Below are 22584 nucleotides of genomic sequence, written 5' to 3'. Positions count from 1 at the left end.
CCTTTCACCTGTAAAATAAAATCAAGATTGGAAAATTCTCACTCCCACAAATTACCCTTCTTCCAGCACACTGTCCCCCCTCCACACCCATGATGTTTTCACACCCGTGCCATGGCCCATGAGAGCAGAAGTGATGCCGGCAGCAGAGGAGGCGACGAGCAAAGCCCGGAGCAGGAGCCAGGAGGGAAGAGCTCATGTGTGATTTTCAGAGATCATTGAGGAACTTCTGAGTGAAGCCTCCAGGCCCATCCTGTGTTGAAGGACCTGCAGGTTATTCCCTGGATGCATTAACACACATGGTCTGTGGTTACAAAACAGGTTGGCACACACTTAATTCTGATCCATCCTCTTGCAGGGCAGGCTGAGCATGTAGGCACTTCACAGCTGAAGCCACAACGCTGTCACACAAATATCACTGAGTGTGCATCAGCAAAGCTCAGAGAATTGAGCTGCATTTTTATTTCATTTTTCTTTCCATACAAAATCATTTTTGCCAAGGAAGAAGGCACCTCAGAGTGCTGCTACAAGACCTTTGTAGCTGCAGAAGATCTGTAGCTACTACATGAAGGTAGATGGCTGGGAACCACCAGCATGCAACTACAGAGCATCTTTTACCCTGCAACTCCTTCAGCAGGATGTCTGATTTGCTTTCATACAGCTCAACTTTTGGTCTTTTCATCCCCTCAACAAAAAGACCATTTCCATTCAGTTGTTCCACCCCATGCCCCCTAAAGAGGGAGATGTCTGCAACAGTGATACCTTCAAAGAGGAAGATCATAGTAATACAGTATATTACAAGTAGAAAATAAGGGACCTTATAGCATTAGCACATGGCACAGATTTTTCCCAGTAAACCTAACAGCCCAGTGCTTCTGTAACTCCCAAGTGCATGCCAGGGGAGAAAGTGAGCTGTTCACAAAAACATTCCCAAAACAAGTCAGCAAAAGTCCATGTAACCTGCATCTCAAAGTCTGACATCAAATATTATCTAAAATTAACTAAGTCTGCTACTGCTCTGCATTCACACAGCAAAGGAAATTCTGGCTGTGGCTGCATCCTCCCCTGTGCTTTGCATACAGGCTGGTGGTGGCCAGAGCAAGACCTGCTCATTATTTTCTCTGTAAAGTGCACTCCTCCCTACTTTATCATTAATCAAGAGTTACGACCAGTCACCAAACTAGCACTGTGATGACTTCACTACCAGCTGCTAGGCATCCTGGAAAAAAAACAAAAACAAAAATTACATAAAGGCTACCATCACTTACCAAATCCTGCTACAGATACACCAGGCAATTAGGCAACTTTGCTGACATATCTGCCAGTACTTTCCTTCCTGGGCTTCCTGCATCCCTTGTCCCAACCACTCTTGGAAGCAAAGGATCTTTACTTGAAGCAATGACAACAGATTTTGCCCAACAGGATGCCCCCTACCCCACACAGGTACAGCCAAGTAGCTTTTTGCTCAGTGCAATGAGCAGGGAAGGAAAACCAAGAAGTTAAAGCCAAGTCTAATCACCAGGGCACACCCTTCCTCTGGTACACCTGTAAACCACCACTTGTGCAACACCACCCCAGAGTCAACAGGAGCTGCAGGTGCTACCCAAGCACACACAGAGCCACAAAGCCAAGGCACTACCTGCACCTCCATGTGCACGTGGGGTTTCCAAGTACCTATCTACACCTCTGCAAGTGGTGATTCACCTCTTGCAATCACCCTTTGGATTTCCCCCTTTCCCCTATCCCTGCAATTGAGGCTCATCATCTGCTGTCTTCAGGACCTGATTGTCATCCCACACCGCACCAAACAGGGAGAGCTGGTGACAAAACAATAAACAAACAAACCTAACTAAAAAGAAAAACTCCCTATAAAAAACCCCCAAACAAATAATAATAAAAAATAAAAATAAAAAACCCAACAAACAAATAATAGAACTGGTATTGCTGAGCTGAAAGTCTCTTCAGTAGAATGTATAGCCTTCTCCATATAATACACATACTTTTCAACCCTTTTCAGGTCCAGGGAAGTTTTTGCTCCTTGCTTTGCTTCAGCTGATCATAACCTGCTTTGTGGCAACATATTTGGTTACCATATGACCCAGGATTTTATTTTTTTTTTTTTTCTACTATAAGTAGGGGGGAAAGGGACAAAGGAGCACTTAAGAGACCACAGCCACAGGAGCACACCACCAGTGCTGGTCTACCTGGCTAACAGCCCATCCTACAAGCTGTCCTCATAAACAGGCTGCAGGAGTTACCTGGTTCCACAGTCCATCCTCAGGACCACCCTTCACACGCAGGAACTTTTCACACACACAGGATCCATGCACACAGGTTGCAAAGAGGGGCAGCACAATGGCAAGAGAGTGAGGATCCCAGAAAGCATCACCCCTCTACTCACATTTCCCCAGCCATGCACAGATGCTCACTAGTTTGTCCCTGCAAGAAAGCTTTAATCCCACAGAATTAGCTTTATCTACCTCCTGCATCAAGAGCATAAATAAATTCTGTATTCAACAGCACAGAGGAATACTCTTAGCAGCAAAAGTAATGCTCACTAAACTACCTTTACTCCAGGCACAGTCCCAGTCAGTGTCTAAACCACTGCTTCAGTTGTCTGGTTCTAGGGCATCAGTTTGCTAAACATTTTTTTTTTTTTTCTTACTGAAGGAAAACGTTTTAGGGCAGGGATCATAACATAGTATTTAATATTGTTCTTACCTTAGGTCAAATACCTTTATTCTCTGTGCTTTCATTTGCTGATGCTTGAGTTATCTTTTTCAAGATAACGATTTCGCTTTTGTTTCTTTTTTCCCCTAGAGGTGCCCTGCCCTTAACAGTAACAGACTTAAATCTAGACATTATTCCAGATAACATCTATTGCTAAACAAGGTTTTTCTGATCTACTTACACAGTGTTTCAACCTATGCTCAATTAAAATGCTTACCATGACGTCTAAGGGCACCTGCACTTTTTCCATAGCACATTTAAAACTGCAAAGATTTACACCATGGAGAACAGCAACACACCAATGCCAAATTAACTTTCATGTGCCCTAAACACAAATAATAAGAAATAATATCCTCTAGATACCTGAGTAAATTCTGATATTTCAACAAATGTCAGAAAACAAAGACACCAGAACTTAATGCCCACTCAGAAATCTAAATACAGAATGGGTTTAGATTAAGGCAAGTATTCTGAGATAATCATCACATCTTCCCTGAGGTGTTTAACCTACTTTCTAGCAGTAGCAAATGCCCCTTATGTTGTTCCCCCCACCAAGAGAAGTGTAAGGGGTGTAAGAGTACAGCATAAGCATTTAGCACTAGAGGTTGCTAGAGATCACAGCTAACTCATCAGATAGCAATAAATGATTGTGTCCCAGGTGAGGAAACTCAGCCTCATTACGAGTTACATCCTTACGGAAAATGGCTTAAGCAGCCAGCTCACCAAAGGCAAACAAATCTTACAGCTCTTAGATCACCCAGTAAAGACCTGACACTGCACAGTGCCAGGAGAAGACAGCTAAGCTTCAGAAATGCTTTCCTGCAGGTAGCTGCCATGTCCCCCCAATCAAGGGCTTTCAGGTTGGTGAAGTTTCACCAATTGGTTTAAGCCAAACTTGAACAGTCACCACCACGAGGTCTTCTCAAGCTAGAAAGCTGTGTGTTTGTGTGTGCCTGAAGGACCCAAGGGCTCTCCTAGGGACATAAGGGAAGGGCTCTTTATTGCCCTATAAATTCTTGGGGGTGACGCAAGAGGAAAAAAAAAAAAAAAAATCTCCTGAGAACTTCAGGTGGAGGAAGGACAACCAGTAGAAGCCGATTAACTCCTAAGCAACAGAGATCTTTTCATGTAAGCCTCCAGAGTGGCAATGGGCTAGCAGGTATGCATGTGATTAAAAAGGAATGGGGAAGGTGGGGTCAGAAAAAAAAAAGTGCAGAAAAAAACCCCAAAATTTTTCTGTTTCTACGGAAGATAAGAATCTATCTACTGATATTCAACTCTTTTGATTTAGGATGAAAGGTTGTTTCTGGACTTCTTTGACATGACATTGGGGTCAGAAGAAAGCATTAGGATCATTCAAGTTCTATTGCTTCTGATGCAGCCTGAAAAATTTCCATCCCCACTTTCCCTTCAAGCCCATGACTTCAGGATTAGGTCTGTTTCTAAATGCTTACAAAAACAATTCAAAGTTGGAGACCAAGCCCAATAAACCCAAAGGATGTGTCCTCAGTAATTCTTCCACCTCTTGAACTACAACTCTTTTCCTTTGCAAATTCCACTTCTTAGCTGCCAGAGCATCAGGAGTGGAAAGGAGCAAAGTGCTGCAGTTGGAAACAAAAACTAAACATTGAGATGTAGCAAAAGACTAAATCCAGTTTGGCTGCCAGCAGAACTCCACTTACTCATGCACTGATCTAGCTCCTTCTGTGCTTCACCCCAGAACACTTGGGGTTGGACTTTTTTAATCCACAAGGCTACAGAACAAAATTATGAGACAACCAGGACTAAAAAGCTTCTCTGCACATCTGGAACCAGCTTCTCATTTCTCTCACCTGTTCTAAAAAACCATTAAAGCCTCTACTGGAAGCAAAAAAGGGGTTCTCTATTTGCATCTCACATGGCCCACCTGACCACAGTTGGAAGTTCCTTTGCTGGCCCAAGCCCATTCAGTTCCTTAAGCAACTGAGGAAATTAAATGCAAAACATGAAACAATGCGGAGGGTCAGACTTAAACCAACAAAGACAAGGAAATTGCAAGTTAAGCCTCCTGCTCTGCCCTTGATTCACCTTATTTTGTTCAGCTACTGCTCAGCTACATACCCTTCCTCTCTCCTAATGCCCAAGAGGAACAGGACAAAGGAAACAGCACGGGCTAAACATAGATGGCATTCATTTCTATCATTTAGGCTGGGTTTTGATGTAAATCACAACAATTTGCCTGGTTTGTAACTTCACAAAGCCAGCAGTGTTGAACAATATCTCATACAGTTTGCATCATTCTAAGCAGGGCAGAGTAAAACTGATCTGGGACACCTGGAGGGGGATTTTACCCTTCTAAAAACTGGGGACTGCCTAAATCAGTCATCTCCACCCAGTTTGTTTGGGTGATTTGAGGATGGGAGCTAGCACTTGCCTGAATGCTTAGCTGGCTGACATCCAACAAGGTGAATCTCATCCTGCTCTGATAATCATCCATCAGTTGCTATGAAGCAAGCACCTGAGCCTCCAGGACAGCCAAGACCTCAATCCCCTGCTGCATTCAACATAGCCCAGCAAAGCATGCAGGGGTTTAACACCCAGGCAGGTTACTGAGGTCAGTGGCAATACTCATCTGCCTGGTGTTAGAAATGCTCTCTGCTGCAGGGCCAGGGCACAAGAAGCAGAGAAAGACAAGAACCAGAGCAGTGCAGTCTGCTCCTTCCACAGGCAATTTCTATGTTGCATGGAAGATGCACACACAGGTACCCTTACACTTACAGCAGATTCAGCTACCTGGTAGTGCTTCCAAAGAGAATTCCAGTTAAACTTTGATAGAAAATCCAACAAATATTTATTCAAAATGTTTATGAAAAGAAATCTCAACAGCTGAAGTTCACTATGACAATGAATCAGAGAAGCTTCATAAGTCCAACTGGAAAGTTATTAAAATAAAGTAAAAGGATAGCTGCTGTCACTGAGTAAAAATCAGCCTTTTAGCCTATTATTTTTACATATATCAAAACTATTGAAAATATCTGGGGAGAATTTAGGGTTTGGCTTTTTGTTTTGCTGTTTGCCCTTAAAAACAACCACAATATCTCGAGATAAACATAAGTCAAACAGGTAAGTTTTGATTTATAGCTTTTAATCTGTCATCATAGATCAGATCTCCATCAAGCAGTGAAAGAGACATTGATCCACATGCCAGAAACAAATTAAAACTCAACTGAAAAATTAAAGTGTAGGATATAGAGTAGCTGAGACAGAGTCACTTTTGGATGTCAGTAGTTTGTAAATCAACCTACAAGTCCACCTTCAAGTCCTGAAGCACTCACGGTGGAAGTGCTGCAAAGTAATGAAAAGATTTATAGAAAAAAGGTTCTTAAGGTTTTGTTCATCAACTAAATTCCCATTACAAGCACATCTGGTTTCTTAATTCCAGAAGACTGCTAAAGTAACATTATAAGAATATAGAAGCACTGTGTGGCTGGTGGTCCAGATGTTCTCCTTCCATCATCCCCAGGGTGATGGGGACCTTACTTTAACCAACACCTTCAGTACAAGGGGATGCAGCAGCAGGACAAACCTCACATTCCACTATCTTGCTCAAGGAAAACCAAAATGAGAATTAATCTTATCTTCCCATGAAGAATGATTACAAGCTGTAGTGGGAGAAAAAAGCAGCACCAAAATGCTGGCAAGCTGACATTTTTCTTAATTAAAACAAAAAGCTATCTTTAAAATAAAGGCCCCCAAGATGGCTGTTTTTCTTCACCAATGGTATATACTGTTTACAGTAATAGTTTGTATTTGCAATGCCTTAATAAGGGATTAAAGAGGTTTCATAGGCTTGCACAGAAATGCACTGAAGAGCACTTCAGAAGTCAAGAAACATAGATTACATAAAAAGAGAAACATGGGCTAAATAAAGTGCTGTTACAAATTTAGAAAACACTAAAAGTATCTTTTATTTTTTATATACTATGTGACAAGCACATAGTACACATAGAACACAGCTGCTTCCTTGGAAAAAATGTACCCACTCAAAGCCTACAGCCTGCTTTCTGATCATATGCAATTGATTACCATCATGGGGCTGCTCCGGAAGATTTTAAAGCAGGTCCAAACTACCAACCCATCACTTTAAAATATGGTTCAAAAGATTGTTCCATGTCTTTTTAGCACTGTCTTTCAGAAGGTCAGATCATCTCACGACACAGTGTAAAGCTTAGGAAGATTACAGACACAGACATGAGTACCATTTCGGAGACTGGAGATGCACAAAACATAGTGAATTGTTATGGGAAACATCTGCACCAGACAGGGAATGAGGTCCACTTTGAGGATCCAGCAGGGATCCACTTTTGCATTTCTTTCTCAGCTGAATGTATTTGCCAAAACAATGCATTTCTCAATGCTTCCCAGCTGGAATTGAAATCCTCTCCCCTACTGCTGCATCTTACTCTTCCAAAACATCTCACAGTTCAGTCACTGGCATTGGGTCCTCCATCACAAAGCTGTAGAGACATCCTTTATTAGTAATACAACTTCACCAAGCATCCAGGGCCTTAACAAAAAGCCCATCCACAGGGATGAGGAGACAGAGGCAGTTTTAAAAAATGTTTACTTGCTATGAAAGTCATCTTCAACTTCCCACGAGTACAATTCCACACACACTTATGGTAAGGCAGGTTGTAGGATTCTCTTCTCTTGTCCAATAATAGTTGCTATTACTGGCCTGGCAAGGCAGCATGTGACAGAAAAATGCAGCTGCATTTTCAGCTTAGAAGCCTCTACAAGAGCCTGAGAGTTGCGAGCCAAAAGGCCCACATAAAAGCAATAGAAAAGAATGCAAATTCAGTCTTCTTTTTATTGTAAGCATGTGTGTCTTTACTGGATGGTCTCAATGCACATAAATGACAGCAGTAGAAATAATTTTGAAGGTACAAAAAGTTTCTTCAGTCAGGTAACTGGGGATCCATCTGCCCAAAGCCACTTCAAATACAATGGAAAGACTACCACTGACCACAGAGCATATGAGTCACCCAATATCTGCCAGGACATATTATGTCTCTGAGATGTGCTTTTCTAGAAGACCTGGAGTCATGTTTTTTCTTTTGTTGCTTTTGGAGTTTTTTTATAGAATTTCTCATTTTAAGCCCAGGATACCCTTATCCTAGATTCAGAGCACTGGGATCTCCTGCAGCGCTTCAGTAAAACATCCATCTTCTACCTGTTGCACTCCCAATGAAGTCTACAGTACAACAGTTTGTCTTGGACATACCAAATTTCTCTGAATAAAAATTACATTTTACCACTTTGTTACTCTTACTATTTTATTTTTTTTTTCAAATTAAAGCAGTTCCAAACACCTCCTTTCTACACTGTTTGGAGAAGGTATGATAACATGAGAAAAGGCAGCGTGAGAGCAATCTGGATTGTGGTCTGCAGAAGGATGTCTCAGGACTCCTCTTTATCACCAGCTCAGGGACACAGTCAACAAGAGGCTGTTCTCACACTACATCATATTGTCTGCCCCCAAGTAGCAGCTCAGCACAAGCAAGCTCAGCAGAAGAGAGCAGTGGAAGGGGAAAAACCAAGGCATCAAGAATAATCCTTCAGTGAGGATAAACAGCACAAGTCCACCTCACTTTCCATCATCAGATGTTTTGTACTGAGTGCATGGAGACTGAGAGGAATGACCAAAGCTGTACAGAGGCAGCACAAGGCTGTTCATGCACCTACCAAAAATTTGTTTGCTCTACCCAGTCCACCTGCTGCACTAGTATCTAACCCACCTTTATGTCCTTTACTCCCTGCAAACCAAGCCAGGGTTTTGTGCTTCTTCTCATTTGAAAGGCCCACCAGCAACCTAACTTTCACACCCAGCTTCACTTCTGTTAAAAAACAGCCTTGATCATGGTTCTTGGCCACAAGAACTTACTCCACATTAGCATCTCAGATGATTAACTACTACAGCAAGCATGCATTCTACCTCTCTGGTACACAGTGTTCCTGAGGAAACATTGCTGTTACAAGGCAGTGTGAGGCAGAAGTGAGGACTGGATGGAAAATACCCTTAGGCAGCCAGAAAATCCTTACCAGTTTTTGACAGAGAATTTTCCAGCCCCTTCTGAACTGGAGCAGCAGAAAGAAAGAAAACTAAATATGAGCCCATGCCTTTATGGGGCAAAGAATGGAATACGAGCAACAAGAGGAAAGTTTCACAAATGTCACCAGATGCATCACAGTTTAAATGGAAAAGATGAGCATTCAGGTTGAAGTCACATGTAAGAGGACTGAGAAAGGTGCTCAACATGGCCAAAGAATTCAAAGAGTATGAGCAGGTCTATGCCAGTACAGACACAATCATAGCAGCTGAAGGAACATACCTCAAAAAAACATAGGGTGCATAAAGTTGCTGGCTTGTAACTTTTCCTCACATTGAGGATCCAATTCTGTTCAACCTCCAGTGAGTTCTGCTCATTTTTGTTTCATGTGAAGAGGTTTCCTACCTGCAACATAGCACCATCCTAGAAGCACTGTGAGGTAAATGGATGAAGGATGATGCTGGATCCTGGCACTCCGTGCCAAGCAGCCCACAAACACCATGCAGAAACAGTGCTGGGTCTTGAAATACATTGCAATCTTTGCCAATGCTCTTTAATCTCAGGAAATTAGAAGCTCATTTTCCAGAGTAATAAAGTCCATTGAATTCTTCCTAAACTGAGTGGAAATCTGAAAGCTTAACAGACATAATAAATTGTACATTATCTGTACTATGGAGTCAGTCTTACACAAATAAATACATTTAAACTAGACTGCAATCTGCAAATCACCCTTCATGTGAACAGCAGCTCTGACTTTGGTGGAGCTTCTCCCATAAGAGAAGGAAAGAGGGGTCTTTTTTATATTATGTAAACCATGGGTGAATTAATCTCCTCCTACACAAAGCTCTCACATAATCCCTGCTGTAGCTTACTCCTGGCTCATAGATTGAATATTCATTTCCACACAGCTTCAAAAGGTGTACACCTTTTCACTATCACTGTCAGGCACTTTTTTCTCCTTTAATATGAGAAAAGTACTGTGAACTGAAAGAAAGTTGTTTTTCCGTATGTGCATTCCCTCGTAATACAACAACAAGATTTATGTCCCTTGCAATTAAAAAAAATTATAGTCCAAGAGCACAGATAGAACCTTGAAGAGAATAAATATGTAAAGAGACCTGGAAGATTACTTACCACCATCTCCAGCACTGCTATTTCTTTCAGGCCTAGGGCTCTATAGGTAGCATCAAGGCCATGTTCTTGCCTGGACAAGTTTACTTGCCTTATGTTTTTAGTAACATACAGACCATGCATCTTAGGAGGTCACAGTAGTATGGAAGTTAAGCACAAAGGCTAACAGCAGCCAAGAAAGAACATCAGCTTTTCCAGAATTATCCATAAATGTCAGCAAATACTCTGCATCACTGTTCCTAAAACATCTCCATTCACCTGTCTGCAAGACAACTTCCTACCTGGCATCAAATATCACAGAAAGGGGACAAGACAAAAGGAGTCCCTTGTGCATTTGCTTATTCCCTCTTCCTTATCCTACAGGGCCTGATTTTTAAAGCTGTTCAAATAGCCCCAACACTGCATAAATATGAATATGCTGTTGAATGACACCAGCAACCTCCCAACACAGCCTTGAGATGAACACCTTTGTTCACCCCTTTCCCCAGGGTTCAGGAAGAAGCTGGGGGGCAGCAAGTGGCAGAAGCTGCCGAGCACAGCGGCGCTTCCGCAAGGCAGGGAGATCCTGCAATCCCCAGGCTCCTCCTTCCCCTCTACAAAAGTCCAATTCATGTCTATAAATACACCAGCTGGATGGCAGGCCAAATACACCCGTGATTTCACTGGGAGAGACAGGTTACAGCATAAGTCAGCTTTGTCCTAGGAGGCCACATTGATCAACATCACTCCAGGGCCTCCGATTGAGTGATGCTTCAGCTGTCCCATGGTGCAATACAAATGTTCAGTTTAAGAGACACTACAGATACAATCAAGTAACAGGAATACCAACAAGAAAGCTCTATAGTTCTTCTATCAATCCCTTTTTTCCTTCACTGTTATGCATTGGATGTAAAATATCAGCCTGTGCACAGGCAAAGCTTTTCAACACGCGCATGGCACACAGCAACAGGCAGGCTTCACAGATGCTCTGATTAAATGTCAGTAACTTATTCCTTTAAGATGTTTAAATAACAAAAACAGATTAACAAAATGGACTTAGTTAGTTGAGAAGGTCAGCTGATATAATTAAAAGGACTGCAACCTTATCAGATTTTTCTTAATGCAGTGCAATGGCTTTGAATACTTCTTTTCGTTCTATAAATGTGCGTAGGTCACAACCAAGCCAGCATTCAAATCAAAATTGTTCCAAGTCACTAAAAGTATTCCAGGTTCTTGTAATTCCCCCTGCAAATAAAGAGCAACAATCATTTATCCCTCCTTTTTCCCCAGCATTGTTGCTTTACACTTCTATAGCTGAGGCAACCACACCAGGCCAGAAGCTCAGTGCCTTTCCAAGAGATGAACTTCCTAAACGGGCATAAGGAGCAAAGGTTTGGCTCCAGTCAGCCAAGGTGAATGGTGGACACATCACTGATGGGCTGAACACAGAACAAGAGATCCCAGGATGACCTCCACTTAGAAATCATCTCCCCACCTAAAGTTCCATTCACAGAAGGGTCAGCTCCGAGTTTTCTAGATTACCCAAAATTTGAATTGCTGGTGGAATGTCATTCCTTCCTAAACAAACTGCTGGGGGGAAAAAAAGGAAATAAGAAATTAAAATTATGAGAATGACTGGATGAAAAAAGATGGGAAGGAATAGGTCAAGAAGTGCTAAAGGCATCCAGAACAAAGTTTTATGTGCTGTCAATATTTATGACACCTTGCAGCAGTGCCAGGAGCTGACGAATACCTTAAATAAGAAAAAAAAAATGTTAACTCTCCAGGTCCTGCTGTACATTCAGCTCAATCTCACCCCCTCAAGACAATGACAATTCAAATTTAGATCCGCAAGCAGATTGCAATGCCAAGATTCCTGTGGATGTTGGATACAATGAAGCATAAAATTCCAACCACTTTGCTTTGTAACACACCAGTTTAACAAGTACTAACCTACTTTAACTAATCTTGTACAGCCAGCTTCCTCCTTCCTTCCCTTCCTCTTCTGCCATGGGAAAAATGTGAAATGCCAGTTAATGCTGCAGTAGGCAAACATTAATAGTGACTGAAACCACTTAACCATCTATTCTCCTTTCCCTTCCTCTCATTTTTATTTTAAGAACACCAAGAAGGGTTTCAGCATAACAAAATTTTGCCTCCTTTGCTGGACTGAGCATGGATCTAATTGAGGATTAACTGCAACTCAACACACACCTTATCTCAAGCCATAAATATCCAAGGTTAAGAGATGCTGAGGGTATCTGCTGACAGGACAAGGGAAAAAAATTAAGCTATTCTGTATCAGCCACACAGCACTGTTATCACACAAGGTAACAGCAGGGAGCTGAACCAGAGTACACAGCAACCTGATGGGGACTACTTATGCATATTTTCAGGTACCTGCCAAACACTTCAGATCTCATAAGAAAAACCTTGTGTTCTGTAACTCTGCTCCATTTTGCTTCATTCAAAGTGTGACTGACCTCAGCAGCCTGATCAAATTCCTTGCTTTATCCATGCTTGAACTGAAGCCTTGGCTCAGGGAGGGGAAGCAGACCAAGTTACACATTGTTTTTTCAGAGAATGCTGGTGCCAGCACTGCAGGTAACACCAGCAAGCCCCAGGGAGGTTCAGTTGGTTACAATCCCTGGTTACACAGGGATTTCAGCTTTTGGTGAAGCAGTTGGCTTTCCTCTGTCTCTTATTAGACAGTCCAATGCCAGACTTCTGTTTTCATCCACAGGTGCTATATTAAGCCTCTTTAAAAGTCTAGTCTCCTCTGATCTGGGAAGTGGAATTCCAATAAGTAATCAAATCATTGTCATATGGTTGGTTTTTAGCTGTCTAGTACTGATGAATACCAAAAAAGTTGCATAACTTTTGCAGGTCAGACACATGCAATGCAAGTGCCTTGCAAAGGCAGCAGTTGTCATCACAAGGTGACTTCTGCAGAGGAAGCACCACACCTGTCCACAAACAGCTACATCAGCTCCAAATTAACCTTCCTCCAGTCTCTCCTGGGAAAGCACCTTCTCACTTGTTCCCCGTGACAGGCAGGACCAAAACATTTCTAGCTTGCAGGCTTCACCCCCAGGCATATCCATCCCCAGCCTCAGTCCAAGCCCAGCTTGCCTTCAGCTTTTCTCCAGCTCTAAGGATCTATATGTCCACCAAAGAAAAGAACAGCTAAGGCTCAACCAGCTCCTCCCCAGAGAAGAAAATCAAAAGTCTGAACAGTTTCCCTAAAGGGCAACTACCAGACATCTTCTGCAGGGCCTGTGGGAAAGATAAGGGAGGAACTAAAGGGAAAAAAAACCCCTTTTTTTTGCTGCCAGGAACCAACCTTCTACTTCATGGCCATGTGGAAGGGTGTCAAGGTGTCCATGGGCACCCCTGGAACAGGGCAAGGGGAGATATAAACCTCTATTTGTTTCAAAGAGGCTTCTATGGAAGAGATCATAAAATTATAGAATGGTTTGGGTAGAAAAGTACCCTGAAAGACCATTGAGTCCAACCTCCCTGACATGAGTAGGGACATTTATGACTAGATCAGGTTGCTCAAAGCCCCATCCACCCTAACCTTGAACATTTGTGGAGCAGGAGGAAATGGAGCTGCTTGATCCTCAAGGGACAGACTGACAAACCCATGGCAGAAAGGAGGATGAGGAAAGAATTGATAGCTTGGGTCAAATGGGAGGAGTGAGCAAAGAAGGAGAGAACTGGGTCAGGGAGAACCTGCGTGACTCAGCCAAGCACTTGTGCAGGAGCTGGAAAGCTTCACATTTAAGAGCATGCACACGCAAATGCAATAACATTTTACAATCCTACAGCACTTTTAAAGTGCTCCAAGTACTTCATAAATATTAATTAAGCAATAGCACCCACAAATCAGAAGCATAAGACAGAGATACAGCCATCTCACTAAATCCTTAACAGCATGATCACTCAGGGAGCAAAATCTACTTTTAAGTCACACACCCACACTTCTGTCTCAAAGAACCCAGACTGTGTCCTTCAGCCAGGCTGCACAATGCTTATTAAAAGAGGCCAGTGTTCAGGATTTGAATTCATACTCCTGTTTCAGTGGGTGACCCGATGCCTTGCATACTGCAAGCGATCTCCCTCCAGCTCTCTCCCCCTTTACCACCAGCCAAGCCCAACAGGGAGGCAACCTCAGCAAAGCAACACTCCTTTGTGCTTGTTAATTGTGATTTTGTGCTTGAATTGTCTTATCTACCTTCTCAAGAATTTGGGCCACAGAAATTATTTCCAGAAATGTAATCTTAAAGCGCATGTCTTACAACATTGATTTTTTTATTTTTTTTTTAAACTTGCCTTTTTTAAGGTCAGCCACATTTGCCAAGTTTTAACAGACTACTTCTCAGCTGCCTAATTTCAAATTCACCTTTACACATAGCTTAAAAGGAGGCCAAAAGTCACCACAGCAAGTAAGTGGAACCTTGATGCTTAACATCAAGGTTTATGTGAATACACTTTGCAGTACCAGCTGAGGGTCAAGAATAATTAATTTACTTTGCAACACAGAAGAGTTAAGGAAGAAAACTAGCCAAAACTTAGAAATATATACTCCTGATAAATACAAGGCTACTAGGAAAAAGCAGATGTGAACTCACACCTTGTTTTATTCAGGGGAAAAGCAAAAGTACACAAGAGCCAAACCAAACTTTTCTGTGCAGTGGCAGACACTGAAATACAGCAATATAACTCCTTCAACATTAATAAAACATGTTGTATATAGAGCTTTTTTTTTTCCAGTCCTTGAAGCCCTGCCAAGTCATAAGCTTTTTATAAGGCCATTGAAATGGATGTTGATCAGAGCCATACCCATATGAACCTAAAATTTAACCACTGATTAAAGAGAAGGGCTCGCCCCCCAGTCCCTCAGACAGAAGTTAGCCAAATTTTAGTTTAAGAAGCCTGATGAACAAACAACTCATACAGTATCAGTCTATGAAGATAGTGGTTTCACTCTTGGATTGTGATCTGAACTCAGGCCTGAAAAGCCCTCTGAACTCCTACACCCCCTAAAATGAAGTTCCTCCAAGGTAAAATTTTGCATTCCATATATGAAAAACAGGTACTTGGTAGGCAAAATTAGAGATGCAGGGGTCACCCCATTACCAAGAACACTATATTCTCTCCCCCCTCACTCCTTGTGTTCATAAGCATTTGCTGTTTCCAAGTCCTAAGCTCTATTTTTCAAAGCATTAACACTGATTCTCAAAAATACCATTAGCTTGGAAGTTCAGGGCTGCTGGCATCCAGACAAGTGCTTGATCGTTTTGTTGCTGCATCAAATGTAACAGAGCTTCAATCAAGTTGGAATACTTCATGAACAATAAGGGGCTGCTTCCTAATTAACACAGCAATGAAATTTAACAAGCTGGCATGGAAAGTTCTCTTTAGCCTTTTGGAATTATTCATCTACTCTCACACTCTACAGCTACCGAGCACTTTGACCCTTTCCAGTTCAGAGGCTTCAACTGGGAGTCCTAAGGCAACAAAGTTGCTGCAACCAGTATCTGCCATCCTTAACATCTGTTCATCCTACGTCCCTCCTACACTTATTCTTTAGCTTGAAAAATGAAGTCTGTGTCCACTGCAATAAAGACCCACTCTATCATTAACCCAGTCCTTAAAACGTATTAATTATATGTACAATGCCATACATTTAAAAGGGAAATGGACAAAAAGTACACAGCCTATATCCATGTTAAGTCTGTCTTTCAGGTCCTCAGGCTGTGAACTTGTGCTCTTTGTAGACCATGCTGATTTCTGTTTGTTGAAATAATAACAAATATTAGCTTTAAATTTATAGTCATTGCTTTATAAGATGCTTCCAATGCTATCAGGATAAAGAGCTTTTACTAAACAAAACAGTTTGTTTATCCTACCAGTACATCTAATAGGAAACACTTAGAATCCCACATGTTCAAAGCAGAACAAAATTCCATCCTCTCTCTCTGTGAAGGGATGCTGTCTCTTGCTACTGAGAGGCCAAAGGGACCATGTGCAGATCACAAGGCTTGAAAGTTCAAGTCAAGAGAAGCTGGTCTGCAGAACCTCCAAATCCACCAAGTATGTCACATGCGCACAAGGCTCAGCAAACAAAAACTAAAAGAAAACTAAAAACCACCTCTTGCTTTGGCAGCAGTAAAATGGCTACAAGATGTGGGGGAATTCAGGAAAAACCAAGCCAAAACTCAGACATACACACGCTCCTGGCTAATGCAAAGCTGCTAGGAAAAAGCAGATGTGAACTCACACTTCAGTTCATTGAGGACAAAAGCAAATTATTAATAAGGAAAGGTCAAAGAGATTTATTCTTTTACTCTTAATATTCATTTATAGCTACAAATGCACAGAAGTCAAAGGTTTAGTAACTATAGAAAGCCCAGCACTTAAATGAAAATTGGTTTCTGTTAAGATTTACCTGACTGGGATGTACAAAAATTCACAGTAAAGTTTTGGGATTTTTGGTTCAGATAATTTTAAATTTAATTTTAAGATTGAGGCAGATTAGAAGTATTAAACTGCTCATTCCAGAAAACCTTGTATTCATTTCTGTTATTGACAGCTACTCAACAAAACCTTTTATGTCACAGCACACCCATGTATGGGAAAAGGAGGAGGCATCATCTCCAACGTGCAGCGAGACTCCAAGTAATTCAGGTTGCACAGATACCAGGATTGTAACCCAGCAGCTCAAACACAGCAATACTGCAACTTTTCATCTCAGAGTAAAATAAATTAAAATTATATTCAGTAAAGCTGAAATTAAGTTTTAATGCTGCCTTAAAATAACCATTCACACATCCCAGCCAATTACTGGTGCAGGTCCTCAAGCATGAACACAAAGGCAGAGCATCTCCCTGTCCTTTTCTTTCAAGTACTCTAAAAAGTCACACATTTGAAGATGTTTCTGTGTATCCAGGTCCTGTATTTTGTCTTATCCTGATTTTGTACTCTAGAGCTGTGCTTGTACACAGACTAACAGAGTAAAGCTCTCTTCTACAGCTGATGTTCTTCTGTGCTAGAAGCACAAGTAGAAATTGTGCTAGATGAATACTTAAAACATGGATATTTAATGAAAACTCAGCACCCTGTACTCTTGCTTACCAACTGCAGCAACTCTCCCCTCCATCTATAGACTGAAAAAACACTTCCCTAATTTGTACATTAACTACAGCAAGCCAGTTTTGAAGGAGAAAAGAAGAGAAAGACATCTATCAGAATTCCAAGGATTATTTATGAATAAGCTGAAGTCCTAAAAACTTGGCTATTGAAGAAAAATAATCTTCTTTAGCTTATGCCAAGTGAGTCAGACAGAGGAAGAACCTCAGCAATCCTCAAAGTCAAAGCAGATGGGGAAGTGAATAAGAGCCCATGTGAGAGAAGAGGAAACAAGCTTCTGTTCATTTCAGCTCGTTTCAGAGATGCAGTTTTCTAGAGACCATCAAAAGTTTTACAACGTTAACTAGAGGAGTTCATTTCTGTAACAAGTGTTAAGAGACCTGCAGAATAACTACTTAAGACTGCTATTGATGGAGAAATTCCTGGTGGACTTTCAGATGGAGGATGCTGCTCAGCTCAGTAGTAGAGAAGTAAAGTGAAGGAAAAGTGCTACAAGGCAGAGACTGAGAGAAATAGTCTTTGCTTTACAGCTATGAAAAAATCTCTTACGATTCTTTACCATTAGCGCTTCAGTATCACAAATATATGTAGCTGTATGTAGCTATTATGTAGCTGTAAAGGAGGCTCTGCTTTAGAGTTAACTGTAGCTCACATTAGAGCATTTTTTAAAAATAACACAAGCTTGTAACTAATTTTTTACCCTTTTTTGAAATGAAAGGGCAGCAATCCACCCATACCATGGACTGAACATACATTGCATTCCTTAAGAAGCTGAAGTTGACCTCTGAGTCCTCTCTCAGGCTCTACATCTCCAGAAAAGATCTGGGCCAACACCATTCCCATACACAGGGACACATCTTTGTCTCAGGCTAACCTCATCATCCAAGTGGTGAAACCTAAAACCAACTAATCTCTCCCAGGGTTATGCTTGTGGAACTGGGAATCCCTCCATCTGCCTCAGCAAAATAAAAAGATTACTGGCTGCAAAATAAACAGCACATAAACCACAGAATAACAGCCCCTCCAGTCAATGTTCTTTGTGCCACCCACCAAGGGCTAACCAGTTTCTATCACATCCCTTCCCCTAAAAGAAAAGAGTTCATACTTTAAAGAAAGAGCTTGTGCAAGTTGACAACATGCAACCTCTTTTTGGATCCTTACCAAGGAAGGACTCCCTTCCTCTCCAAATTCCTGGGAGTTTTGCAAGATATTCTACAATCATAAGCAGCAGACCCTGAAGGAATACAGAAATATAGTTTACCATGCTGCATTTAACCAGGAACTTCTAAACTGACTGGTCTGGAAAAAATGGAAGAAGGAGTATTCAGTGCTGTAGTTTGCTAGGGAGAAACAGAGAGCCAAGGGCATGCTGAAGAGATGGAAGTCTTCCAAAGAAAATATTGCTAAGAGAAGCAGGCATCCTTCCATCACCGATTTTAGGAGGTGGCTGCAGCTATTCCACTGGTGTCTTCATGAGTGTTTTTTGCCCAAGACTTCTTCTGGAAGAGTCAAAGCTGCAAAATTCTAAAAAAACTCCACAGGAAGAGGCATTGCAGGGTTGCACAACACCAACCCACCCTGGATAGACACAACTTTGTTTATGCAACTGAAGTGATGATCTGATGATATACAGGATGGGTTGTCTGGAGCATGGGCAAAGCAGGAATAGGTACATAAAGTCTTTGTTGTTCTGTTTGTGCTTATACACCAAGAAATTTGCTAAGATGAGAGCTGTGGCAGAGTGGGGAGAAGCTGTGTTATTACTTATGAGTAATAAGGGGTGAGCTTCAAACTACAATCACTTTGGAATTTTTTCCTGTTGTTAGTTATCATAAGCTGAAAAGTTAGCCTTGCTTTATGTTACTATTGATCACGACAGTTATGCTTTTTAGCAAATATACACATTGGCTTTAAATGTTAAAAATTGCATGTTGAGGAGTCCCCTGTATCTTGCTCCCCACTATGAAAAGAAAAATGAAAACACCCTGGAAAAGAATGTTAAGCTTGAAGGACCATGTAAAGTTGGTTGAGGTTTTTTGCTACAGTCAGACCCTTTCTCTGCACTCTGGTATAGGAAGGAGGAAAAAAAATTAATAAATTCATATCAGCTTTTCGATAGCATCTCCAAAAAAAAAAAAAAAAAAAAGTTTCTTCTTTTATGTAGCATGTGTATTTGACCCAGGCTAACACTGCAATGCAGGGAGCTGGAAAGGCATCACCTGATGAAACAGAACTACCCTCCCTCCAAATTCTATTGCAGGAATCAGAGCCAAGCATCCCAACCAGAGTGAACACAGTACGAGCCTTCTCGAACAGCACACGTTGTGTCAGCAAAGCAGAGCCAACACAAAACTCAGCTCAAATAAAGGAGAAATGACCCTCAGAAGGGGTAGGGCTTCATCAGGCTTCCACTGTCCCAAACAAAGACCATCTAAGACATGGAAACTGTTGCAAAAAATATTAAATCAAAAGGAGGAAAACAGCGTCAGCCTCTACTCGTCCTGTTGTTTAATAATGACAGTGTTTACCTTACCAGCATAACACATTACTGCCCTGGATCCAACTTTAAAGAATTAATTATGTCCTTTTCTCTTAACTACCCTTCCCTGGGTTATTTATTAGCTAGGTCCGAATATATTCATAGGTGTGCCTAACACACAAAGTTAAAAGGATTTAAAACTGCTGCCTAAATACCTCCCTTGTTCACAAGACTCATTTCCCCTCTCTGGAAAGGCAGTGGCATCAATAAATACAGCCTCAGGCTGCAAATTACTCACTCCTTGAATTATGTAGCAGTCAAGGGAGATGTGAGGGAACCACAAGCATGCCCGAGATGGGCAAGCTGTCTCTGGAGCAACACATGGATCCCAAGCAACAGGCAATCTCAGACACATACCATAGATGGCTCTGTTACAGTCTTTTCTCTGAATTAGTAAAATGTAAAGTATGCCAGCACATCCAGCAAAATGCAAAGTATGCCAGCATCAGCTTGGTCACACACTCCACTCTTCCTTGTGGTTTAGCAAAGTGCCAGGCAGATCATCTCTCAGTACTAGAAAGTCCATCTAAGGGGGAGCACCCACAGCTTGGAGGCCACCAGCCACTTCCCCTGGAAATGACAAAAGCTTCCACTACACAAGATACCTTGAGCTCAATACTTTAGCAGAGAGATAAGCCCAGACAAGCTACCTAAAAGGAAAAGTAAAGGGAACCCAAGAACCTCTGCATTCTAATAGAGTTTTCTATTTTGCTAAAATGAGGTTTTAAGGCTAAAGACCTATATTGACTCTCCTGGCATCCTCCCTCAAGCGGGACAAATAAGAGGGAGAAGCAGACTGGAGAAGACTTCTGGTTTAAGACTGGATGAGTTTTATTTCACTGGAGGTCCATCATCTCAAGTGACAGAGACCAGAAACTTCCACACTGCACAGCCACTGGAAGGAGATCAAAAGGTAGAGTGGGCAGATACCACTATGGACCCAGCAGCAGCAAATACAGACCAAAAAGAAAACCCTTTCACAGACACTTTACAAAGAACAGCAGCACTTTTATCTTTGGCAGCACAGAAGCTACCATACTATATTCCTTGTGAATGGTGCAGTTCCAGTTTGGCATCATCCAGGATTACAAGCATCTCCAGCTAACACATCAAATTAGCTCCATATCTGGGGATAAATTTGTTGCCTTACATCAGAGGTCAATCAAATCTTCTCTCCATCACAGAGAAAGGAAAATACAGTATATTTTGAAACAGCAGAACACTTATATCTTCCAGTCATCACATAAGGCACCATTGGGCTCATGAGACTGTCCCTGTGCTACCCAGCAGTGAAGCAGCTGGGTTTGCAAAGGTATTTAGATGCTCTTAAGCTTCTTATGATTTGCCCCCCATGCCAGAAACTCCTGCCTATAAGTAAAAGTTACGGAGGAAGCGTGACTACATCTACAGACCTGGAAGCATAAAGGCTACATTTCCATAATGAAATTACATTGAGTTACTTTCCAGGTAAAAAAAAAAAAATGCAGAGCATCTCTTGAAAAAAAATAACAAATTGGTCAGATTATGCAGCAGTATGCAGAAGAAAGCTGTATTTCATTATTTTGCACCACGTCCACTTCATTTGATTAAACTACTAAATGAGGTCCTCATGTCACACTGCAGGCATTACCCCTACTTTTTTTCTTTTTTTACTACATCTTTCTAAGCCTTAACCACAGCACACACAGCACAGCTGGCTGGCAGCTCACAGTTACAACACAACATGCAGAAGAAGTTAAGATAGGGGAAGTAATTCTTAACAAAAAAAAAAAAAAATCACAGGAAAAAAAAATAGTCTTGCTTCACTTACCTAAGCAAAGTTGTCTTAGAGAGTTTTCCAGTACTGAAATCCAAGAAAAAAGGCCTGAAAAAAACCCAGAAAAAGGCCATAATTTTAGTAAATAGGATATTACTCTGGCTTACTTTTTTCCTAGGGAACACGAAAAGTCAGTGATTTAAAGAAAAATAAGTAGATTGACAGAATAGTTGTATTTCAGATAGTTATTTGTAACAAAAAGGTGCTCCTCAGGCACCAAATGTATCAGAACCAATACAGCAGATTTTCCAACTCTGTTGCCAGTATTATAGCAGTGCAGTTCCTCAAATGTCAATCACGTGAAGCTGCAATAAAAGTAGCTTTATCCAGCAGACAAGTCAGGCCTCAGGCAGTCAGCCAAGCTGCCCCACTTAGATTTCCAATCATTTGCCCCTGCTATCGAACAGGATTATCAGAAAGTTTCAAGATTATCAGAAAGCCTGGACCAAATTGTGGGGTGGGAAGGCAGGAGGAGTCACCCACCCCAGGAAGGCTTAAGGTGGCAGGAACCAAGGGTGTTGCCTATAAATATCCAAATCACCCCGGGGCTAATTGCAAAACATCACAAGGCTGCACAGCACAGATCAATATTAAGAAAGCTGGGATATACAAGACTGCATTAAGGGCATCAAAATCCCAAACACAGCATAAGTTACTGGCAGAAATGGCATGTGGCCAGGACAGGTTGTACCAAAATTCATTACTCACAAAAAAGTACTCCAGGCTAGTTAAGGCTCATTAATGCAGACAAAAAACACAAAACCAAAAAAAGAAAAAAAAAAAATCCAAACCAAAAAACAGCCAAATCCACTCAATATGGATGACTGCAAGCCTCCATATCAAATAGTGAGTTGATCAGTGTTTAAGAGGAAGAAGTAAATGCTTGTTCCAAGATTAAAAAGTTATAATTCTGGCCCTGGCAGAAACAGTCATTCACTAATTTGGTACAATTTAGTTGGGCTGATCCTCTGCTCAAACAGACGGGGCATTATCAAAAGTTCCTCTATTCATTTTGCTTCCTGTTACCCAGTGAAAGCCCCTTTTATATGCTCCTCGAGAGGCTGTTAAAACCAGGGAAGACTTTCTGATAGAGAAGATAAGGTAGTTGGATTTACTCATGAGAGGAGGAAGGGAAGTTGAACAGGCTG

The 22584-nt window shown here is 41.5% G+C and overlaps 1 protein-coding gene across 1 annotated transcript in view; it reads right to left on the bottom strand.

Moving 5' to 3' along the window:
* LOC139800816 (A-kinase anchor protein 13-like) overlaps positions 1-21478 on the bottom strand; it is an 86200-nt gene extending 64722 nt beyond the window's left edge. Inside the window, exon 1 of the mRNA XM_071754294.1 lies at positions 21431-21478. The gene's annotated coding sequence lies outside the window, so the exon portion shown is untranslated. The remainder of the gene's footprint in view (positions 1-21430) is intronic.
* Between the last annotated feature and the right edge of the window lie 1106 nt (positions 21479-22584).

This window comes from Heliangelus exortis, chromosome 11, assembly GCF_036169615.1.
Source record: "Heliangelus exortis chromosome 11, bHelExo1.hap1, whole genome shotgun sequence".
NCBI classification, from domain to species: domain Eukaryota; kingdom Metazoa; phylum Chordata; class Aves; order Apodiformes; family Trochilidae; genus Heliangelus; species Heliangelus exortis.
Note: the sequence above shows the minus strand (reverse complement) of the source record. Positions and strands in the feature narration are given on the sequence as shown.